The sequence below is a fragment of the Sinocyclocheilus grahami genome, unplaced genomic scaffold (assembly GCF_001515645.1).
Source record: "Sinocyclocheilus grahami isolate Dianchi unplaced genomic scaffold, SAMN03320097.WGS_v1.1 scaffold1601.1, whole genome shotgun sequence".
In the NCBI taxonomy this organism is placed as follows: domain Eukaryota; kingdom Metazoa; phylum Chordata; class Actinopteri; order Cypriniformes; family Cyprinidae; genus Sinocyclocheilus; species Sinocyclocheilus grahami.
Window position 1 is genome coordinate 47115 of NW_015506780.1, and position 7724 is coordinate 54838.

Consider the following 7724-nt stretch of genomic DNA (forward strand, 5'->3'; position numbering starts at 1 on the left):
GGAGTCTGATCTGTGACGTCATACAGAGTAATTGACTGGTACACTACGGTATGGTCATGTGATTGGGGTTACTATTGTAAGTGCAGTGCCACATTATACATTGTAAGTGGTATGCCTCAGTCACATCTTATATACAGACACAGCTTACCAACAAATAGGCCCTTGTTGCCTCCTCGTTATCATAAGCTGCCTTGTTTAAAACATCATCATGCTAAATCTGTGGGCTTTTTGTTGAGACAATACATCTCACGCTAACTTGAGTTTACATTGAAAACGAAGCGCCATTAAGGACTTTTTGCAGTTTGACATGAAAAATTTAACACATTTTCCCCCAAATTGTAATTACAGTTGTGCAGAAAAATCATTTATTTCTCATTAAATTAAGCATAATGAGTTAGTTGTTGCATTACGGTAGATTGCTGACAATTTGGGGGGATAATTAATTCTTAATTCGTGCAAATGTTTATGGTGCTAAAATAGGCTTCATTTTCTTTTTGTGAAAAAAATAGCTTAATTTGAATTGTTGTTGTACAGTTTTTGTGAGATTCACCCACCCACACCATTCACTCTTACATCTAGAGATTTAACATACTTAAATATAGTGTCTATTAAAAGGATGCAACTATATTCAAAAATGTTTTTTTTTTAAATTAGAGATATTTGCGTAGCCACTGTCTCGTCTCTTTAAAGTAAAAAAATATATATATTTTTTCCATGCCATTTTCTGATATTTCTCTGTTTTTCATTGTGCTCTGAAGCAGTTTTTAATGAACTGTCAGTTCAGTGCTTTTCTGTTGTAACATGAAAAAAGGAATTCAAAAACAACAAGTACTTTTTATTGAAAGAGCCTACCGTTACCATTTTCTTTTGTGAGCATTAAACTAGCCATCATTAAATGTACCGTGTGCTCTGGTTTTAAGAAACACAGCGGCCCAGACAGTATTTGGACACTTTTGCATTTTATACAAAATATCAAAGCAGGTGCCATTTATTTTAAGAAAGATACACAAACACATTTGACAAGAACATTTGACAAAAAGAGTTCTGTGTGAAAACAATAGATATTTGATATTTAGTCATCTAATGCAATATCAAACGCACATTTTCCATATGCCTAAAGTGTCTAAATACATTTTAGGGGCCCCTGCTGCACACTTTGAAACACTATCGTGAACACCATTTATTTGCATATTACATGTCTACAATTATGAAATGCCAGAGGTTTTTTTTTTTGTCATTTTTTGTGTTCTCTTTTTTTATTACTATTATTTTATACTATTTTATGTTTAATTGATTTTTACTTCAGTTTTAGTTCAATTTTAGCTTTTATTTACAGTTAGTCATTTTATTGCTTCAACTTAAACACATTTTTATTATTGTTTTTTTTATATTACTATTTAGGTTTAATTTAAGTTTTAGTTAAATTTCAGGTTTTATTTACAATTAGTAATTGTTTTATTACAATTAGTAATTTTAATGCTTCAACTTCAACTTATTTCAGTTTGTTTCCAAGGTAACATTTCTAATTTTAATTTAGGTTTTTCGTATAATATTTATATTGAATTTTTTTCCAGCTTTAATTGGTTAACAATAATAACCTCAATTCAGTGAGTTCTACCAGTAACTTTCAGTTTCAAGAAACTGCATGTAATTTTGTTCAGTTTCAAAACTACAAGTCACTTAATGGACCCAGTCATTCAAACTCAAAATATTCTTGCTTCTGGATTTGACTCCACATGGTGACGCAATTTTAGTTTGTATCTCAGTAATTTGATCTTCTGTATACGCAGTGTGTCTTGAGGCTCTGAAATTCGTGACAGGAGAAGTCGGCGGTGCGTTTAAATAGTTTCTCAGTCATTCACTCCTCTGTGGATCCCGTTTCAAATGGGAAGACGCAATGGAAACATTGCAGCTCTCTTAAGTGGACTTCATAATTTGATAGTGTGGATTAGTCTTGATGGGTCTATTTAAGGCACACCATCAGCACGCATCAAACTAATGTGCCAAAACCTCTTGGTATCCTCAAGGCTGTTTCTCATATCGTGTTTTGCCTCAGTTTTCTGGTACCGCAGAGAATAAAGATTTAATCCCTCCCAAATAAAGAAACTGTAACGGGGGAATCCCAAACCAACTCGGATGGCCCAACCCTACATGGGCCGCAGTATATTGTGATGCATCGATGAACCGTTTGATGCAACTCTTTCTTTTTCGTTTCAGCAGTCCAAATGAAGGTTTTTAATCAGAATGTTCCTGGAACATCTTTGTTGGTCATTGACAACATTCATATAATCTTATTATATTTTAAGGTTATGTTTAGTGTTAGGGCTATGAAAAAAAATTAACCTCTAATTTCCATTTCATTTTAGGGGTAGTTAATAATCTGTTCATTGACCATCTCGTGTGTACTATGTACAAAACAGAAACAGAACTGAGTGAAAAAAATTACCCATCACAATCTCTTTACATGTATTAATTTAGAAGACGGTTAGCTGGAGCTATGCAGCTTTTTCTGCAGTCTTTTGCACCAGTTCACCTAAAAACCAAGGTAACAAATAAGCGCTTTTAAAGAAGAACTCATCATTTGCAAGTCATTTGTATTTGCCATGCTTTAAAGGTCATGGTGTTCTTTTGAAGGAAACATTGATAATCATGAGAAATGTTTCATGTAATACTGAAGACTGATGTAAAGATGCCGGTTCATTACAAAATTCAGGTTGGATTATAGTATTGTACAATATTACTGTTTTTACTGTATTTTTTCATCAAATAATTGCAGTCTCCACTGTTCCAGCTTTAATTGGTTAACAATAATAACCTCAATTCAGTGAGTTCTACCAGTAACTTTCAGTTTCAAGAAACTGCATGTAATTTTGTTCAGTTTCAAAACTACAAGTCACTTAATGGACCCAGTCATTCAAACTCAAAATATTCTTGCTTCTGGATTTGACTCCACATGGTGACGCAATTTTAGTTTGTATCTCAGTAATTTGATCTTCTGTATACGCAGTGTGTCTTGAGGCTCTGAAATTCGTGACAGGAGAAGTCGGCGGTGCGTTTAAATAGTTTCTCAGTCATTCACTCCTCTGTGGATCCCGTTTCAAATGGGAAGACGCAATGGAAACATTGCAGCTCTCTTAAGTGGACTTCATAATTTGATAGTGTGGATTAGTCTTGATGGGTCTATTTAAGGCACACCATCAGCACGCATCAAACTAATGTGCCAAAACCTCTTGGTATCCTCAAGGCTGTTTCTCATATCGTGTTTTGCCTCAGTTTTCTGGTACCGCAGAGAATAAAGATTTAATCCCTCCCAAATAAAGAAACTGTAACGGGGGAATCCCAAACCAACTCGGATGGCCCAACCCTACATGGGCCGCAGTATATTGTGATGCATCGATGAACCGTTTGATGCAACTCTTTCTTTTTCGTTTCAGCAGTCCAAATGAAGGTTTTTAATCAGAATGTTCCTGGAACATCTTTGTTGGTCATTGACAACATTCATATAATCTTATTATATTTTAAGGTTATGTTTAGTGTTAGGGCTATGAAAAAAAATTAACCTCTAATTTCCATTTCATTTTAGGGGTAGTTAATAATCTGTTCATTGACCATCTCGTGTGTACTATGTATAAAACAGGAACTGAGTGAAAAAAATTACCCATCACAATCTCTTTACATGTATTAATTTAGAAGACGGTTAGCTGGAGCTATGCAGCTTTTTCTGCAGTCTTTTGCACCAGTTCACCTAAAAACCAAGGTAACAAATAAGCGCTTTTAAAGAAGAACTCATCATTTGCAAGTCATTTGTATTTGCCATGCTTTAAAGGTCATGGTGTTCTTTTGAAGGAAACATTGATAATCATGAGAAATGTTTCATGTAATACTGAAGACTGATGTAAAGATGCCGGTTCATTACAAAATTCAGGTTGGATTATAGTATTGTACAATATTACTGTTTTTACTGTATTTTTTCATCAAATAATTGCAGTCTCCACTGTAAAAAAAAAAAAGTATTTGGTGGCTTTGTAAATATCACAATAGTATATAAATATACAACCTTAATAAAGTATCTGAATAACACTTAAGTAAATTTTTGAGTTGGACAAACCAAAAACAAATGCCCAAAACCCCAACGGTTAATTTTAACAATAATTTTTTTCACAAAAGGAAACTATACAATAGTGTTGAAATCCATGTTATGAGCTGAAATACAGAGTTCTGTCATGAAACTCTAGACGGCGCAGTCTGATAGGTCTAGCTCAATCTGACCTGGTGACATCATTTTCACGTGGCAGCTGATTGGTTCTCTCCTGTATCGTAGCCAATGAGCTCGCTGCTCAATATTCAAATATCTGGCTTTTGTTTGCTGTAGCAGTTGGCAGCGCACTTCAGAAACCCTTTACCTTCCCCAGCTCCACTTGTATAGATCTGCTACGAGGTGATTCATGTATGCTATATGGGGGTTATTTCATGTATGTTATATTTGCAGCAGCAGTATTTCTTACATGCTCACAGCAGCATGTTGTGGATGTATTGGCAGTAGCAAGTCTCGGTACTTGCTCTGCCGCAACAGCAGCGTAGCAGATCTATTCCGCCAAGACCAAATACATTAACATTGTCATGTACATTACCATGCCAATCCCTCCGAGAGTTGTCATGACAGAACTATATATTTCACAGAATTATGTCTGAAATAGTATTTGTTACTTGTTGTTTGACTGAAATTGAGTTTTTGCGGTGTACAAACGTGACTTTATTTCAATTTGTATTTTATTGTAGTATAATCAAAGACTTTAGATATACCAATGTCATCATATTACTTATGAATGGGAGAAAGTGCATCGAGCAATATGGCGGAGTAAGTCCCGCCTTCTAAATAAAAGAACCAATCACCAAATGGTAAAGTCATCGCGTCACTGCAGCTGGTGTCAGAGCCGTTGAGGGAAAAAAAAGGTTAATGTCAGATTTTGTTTCTGAGTTGAAATATGGAATTTAAGTTGTTTTTTCTGAGATTTCGGAATTTCCACATTAAAGTTGCTGCCCGCACGGTGCCGGTGATTTCCCGGCAAGGTACTATCTTACCTGTTAAAGCACCTGTAGTTTGCTGGTGGGAGTATCTGTGGAGGTTCCGCTATCTGAGTGTTGAGTGAAGACAGAAGCTCTTCATTTTCTCCCAGGGCTTCCTGCCACGGTGAACAATAAGACTTCGGGATCACCGTGGCGTTGAATTTCTCTCGAGGGATCTCTCGCAGCGGTCCAGAGTAGCCTAAAACGATAGGATGGTGCTTGGTGATTCACAGGGCCAATTATAGAGGGAGCTTTGCTGTCCTGAAGTGCATTCTAGCATGCTACGGTGTTTAGCTCATAGAGTTCGCCCAGGAGCAGCACGCATTCGCATTAGCGGACATTCAGACCGGTCCCTTCAGGGGCCATGGGCAGATAAGGAAATGGAAACAGGAGATGGATGTTTATTAAGGGCTCCACAGACAGAGAAGAACATTAGATGGAGTTAATTGAGCGTAACAACAAGCTAATTATAATAACAGATCATCAGATGAGTGAAGAAGAGTGAAGCTGCTCTAAAAGATATCAGAAATACATGCAAGCATGTTCCTCATGTTCAGAAATACACTCATGTGACTGCAAAAATCATTTTCTTAACGATCAGTTTCGGTTGTTTACCAGTTAAAATATCTAAAAATTATTGAAGCAAGATAAATGTACTTGAGAAACACCACTAAACAAGATGTTAAAGAGGACCAATCATGCTTTAAATTTTTTTTTTTATATGTTTAATGTTTGTAAATTATTTTGTTAATTTTAATTATATGTATGTTAATAAATACATAGTATGTATTTTGAATGTTTTTGGTTATTTTAATATTTTATATTAAAGACAATCTTCATGGGTTATGTATTTCAGTATTATATATAATACAGTATTTAAGATTTTGAATTAGATAAAATTTTTATATTTTCATTTATTTATGTTTAGTAATTTTTATGTTTTGTTGTCATTAATTTTTATTATTATTTTTTTAATATTTAAATTTATTTCCGATTTAATAATGTTTGTATTTGCGATTTCAGCATACTTCAGTATTTTAATTTTTTTGTGTCCATTTTTCATCTAATATTCATGTTTTATTTAGTTTTATTTAAGCTTTATTTGAATTACCAAAACAGTGTTAATATTTATATAGTATATATTTGATATTTAGTTTTTAATAGTTGTAGGTAGCATTAACAATACTGTTCTCAAATAAATGTACCTTATTTTAAAGATTTTTTAGATATTTTACTGGAAAACATAAAATAAAAATGCATTCAAGTCCTTTTTTACAGTGGAAGTTTTTATGTGCTTTGAATCAAGTTTATTACCACACTTTAATCTTACCAAAACAGTTTAAAGTTAGAAATGTATAACTGAAACTATTATAAATTTACATTATATATATAATATAAACTAGATTTGTATGTTTTCTATTAAACATTAGCCGTGCTTGTCCTTGCAAAACTCACTGTCATGTTGCTAAGGTATTGTGGGTGGTTGCCAGGGTGTTGCTAAGCAGTTGCTAAGGTGTTCAGAGTATTATTTTTTTTGGTTCATTGCCATGCAGTTGCTAGGATATCCTGAATGGTTGCTAGGTTGTAGCTTATTGGTAGTCCAATTTCAGGTTTGCTCAAGTCACTAAATGTATATGATATAATGAAACTTATCGAACCCCATATGTAAGAAATAAATGACACTAAAATATCATGTACTGGGCAATTAATAATGAGTAACATTGGTCAAAAGAGTGTGTGTACCTGGTGCCAGGACATTTGGGCTTCCTTTCTTGGCCACTGTGTTCTTCAGGCTGGTGACGAGGCTGTGTTTACCGGCCACTGGATACAGCAGGTTTTCTTTCCCTCCCTGCATATCTGTCATCATGCGGTTCTGGTCCTGGATTTGATTCTGTTCCATGTTGTTCTGATGGAAGATGTTTAGGACAGAGCAGTTTATCCAGCGTTTTGAATGCATGAATGCATGGCCTTTAACCTGAAGTCACATCTGTCTTTTCGAATCTGTAACATTGCAGTGGAGAGTATTTCATTGGTGAAAGCCCTTCACATAAAGGATGCCCAGCAGGAGAATGTGAGACGGGTTTCATTACCTCGTCAAATGGATTCCTGCAATAAATCCAGTCCATATTCTGGGGATTTACGTAACCCAAAATGCCTTGTGACCTTGCTATCTCTCATCGCTCTTCTTATATTTGCTCTATATGAACCTGTGAGTTTCTTTTTTATTCTTTTGTTCATAGTCATGATTAATCAAAGTATTAAACTGTTACTTTAGTATCATTAATATACTGTTAGGCTGATGATACACGTGGCAACTTTTTGAGCGATGTTGCTTGGGCACTTTCCCATTGAGAATGGGCAACAAATTTCTATCTGGATACTTTAGATCGGTCGTGGGCCCTGTGTCTCACCTGGTTGCCCGTTGACGGCAACATTGCCCAAAGTTGCCCCGTGTATCATCAGCCTAATAGTATATCAATGATACTTTTTTTTATTATTATTAATATATTAAATAGATTTCATTTGTATTAGTATTATTATATTGTATTTTTTTTTATATATATATACAGTATATATTACTATATTTTAGTTAAAGTTTTAGTAATTTTGTTATATATATATATATATATATATATATACTGTATATATATATATAT

At 34.4% G+C, this 7724-nt stretch overlaps 1 pseudogene; it reads right to left on the reverse strand.

The window, feature by feature from the left end:
* Nucleotides 1–4637: 4637 nt before the first annotated feature.
* Nucleotides 4638–7724, reverse strand: part of LOC107571491 (myozenin-2-like) — a 9149-nt pseudogene continuing 6062 nt past the window's right edge.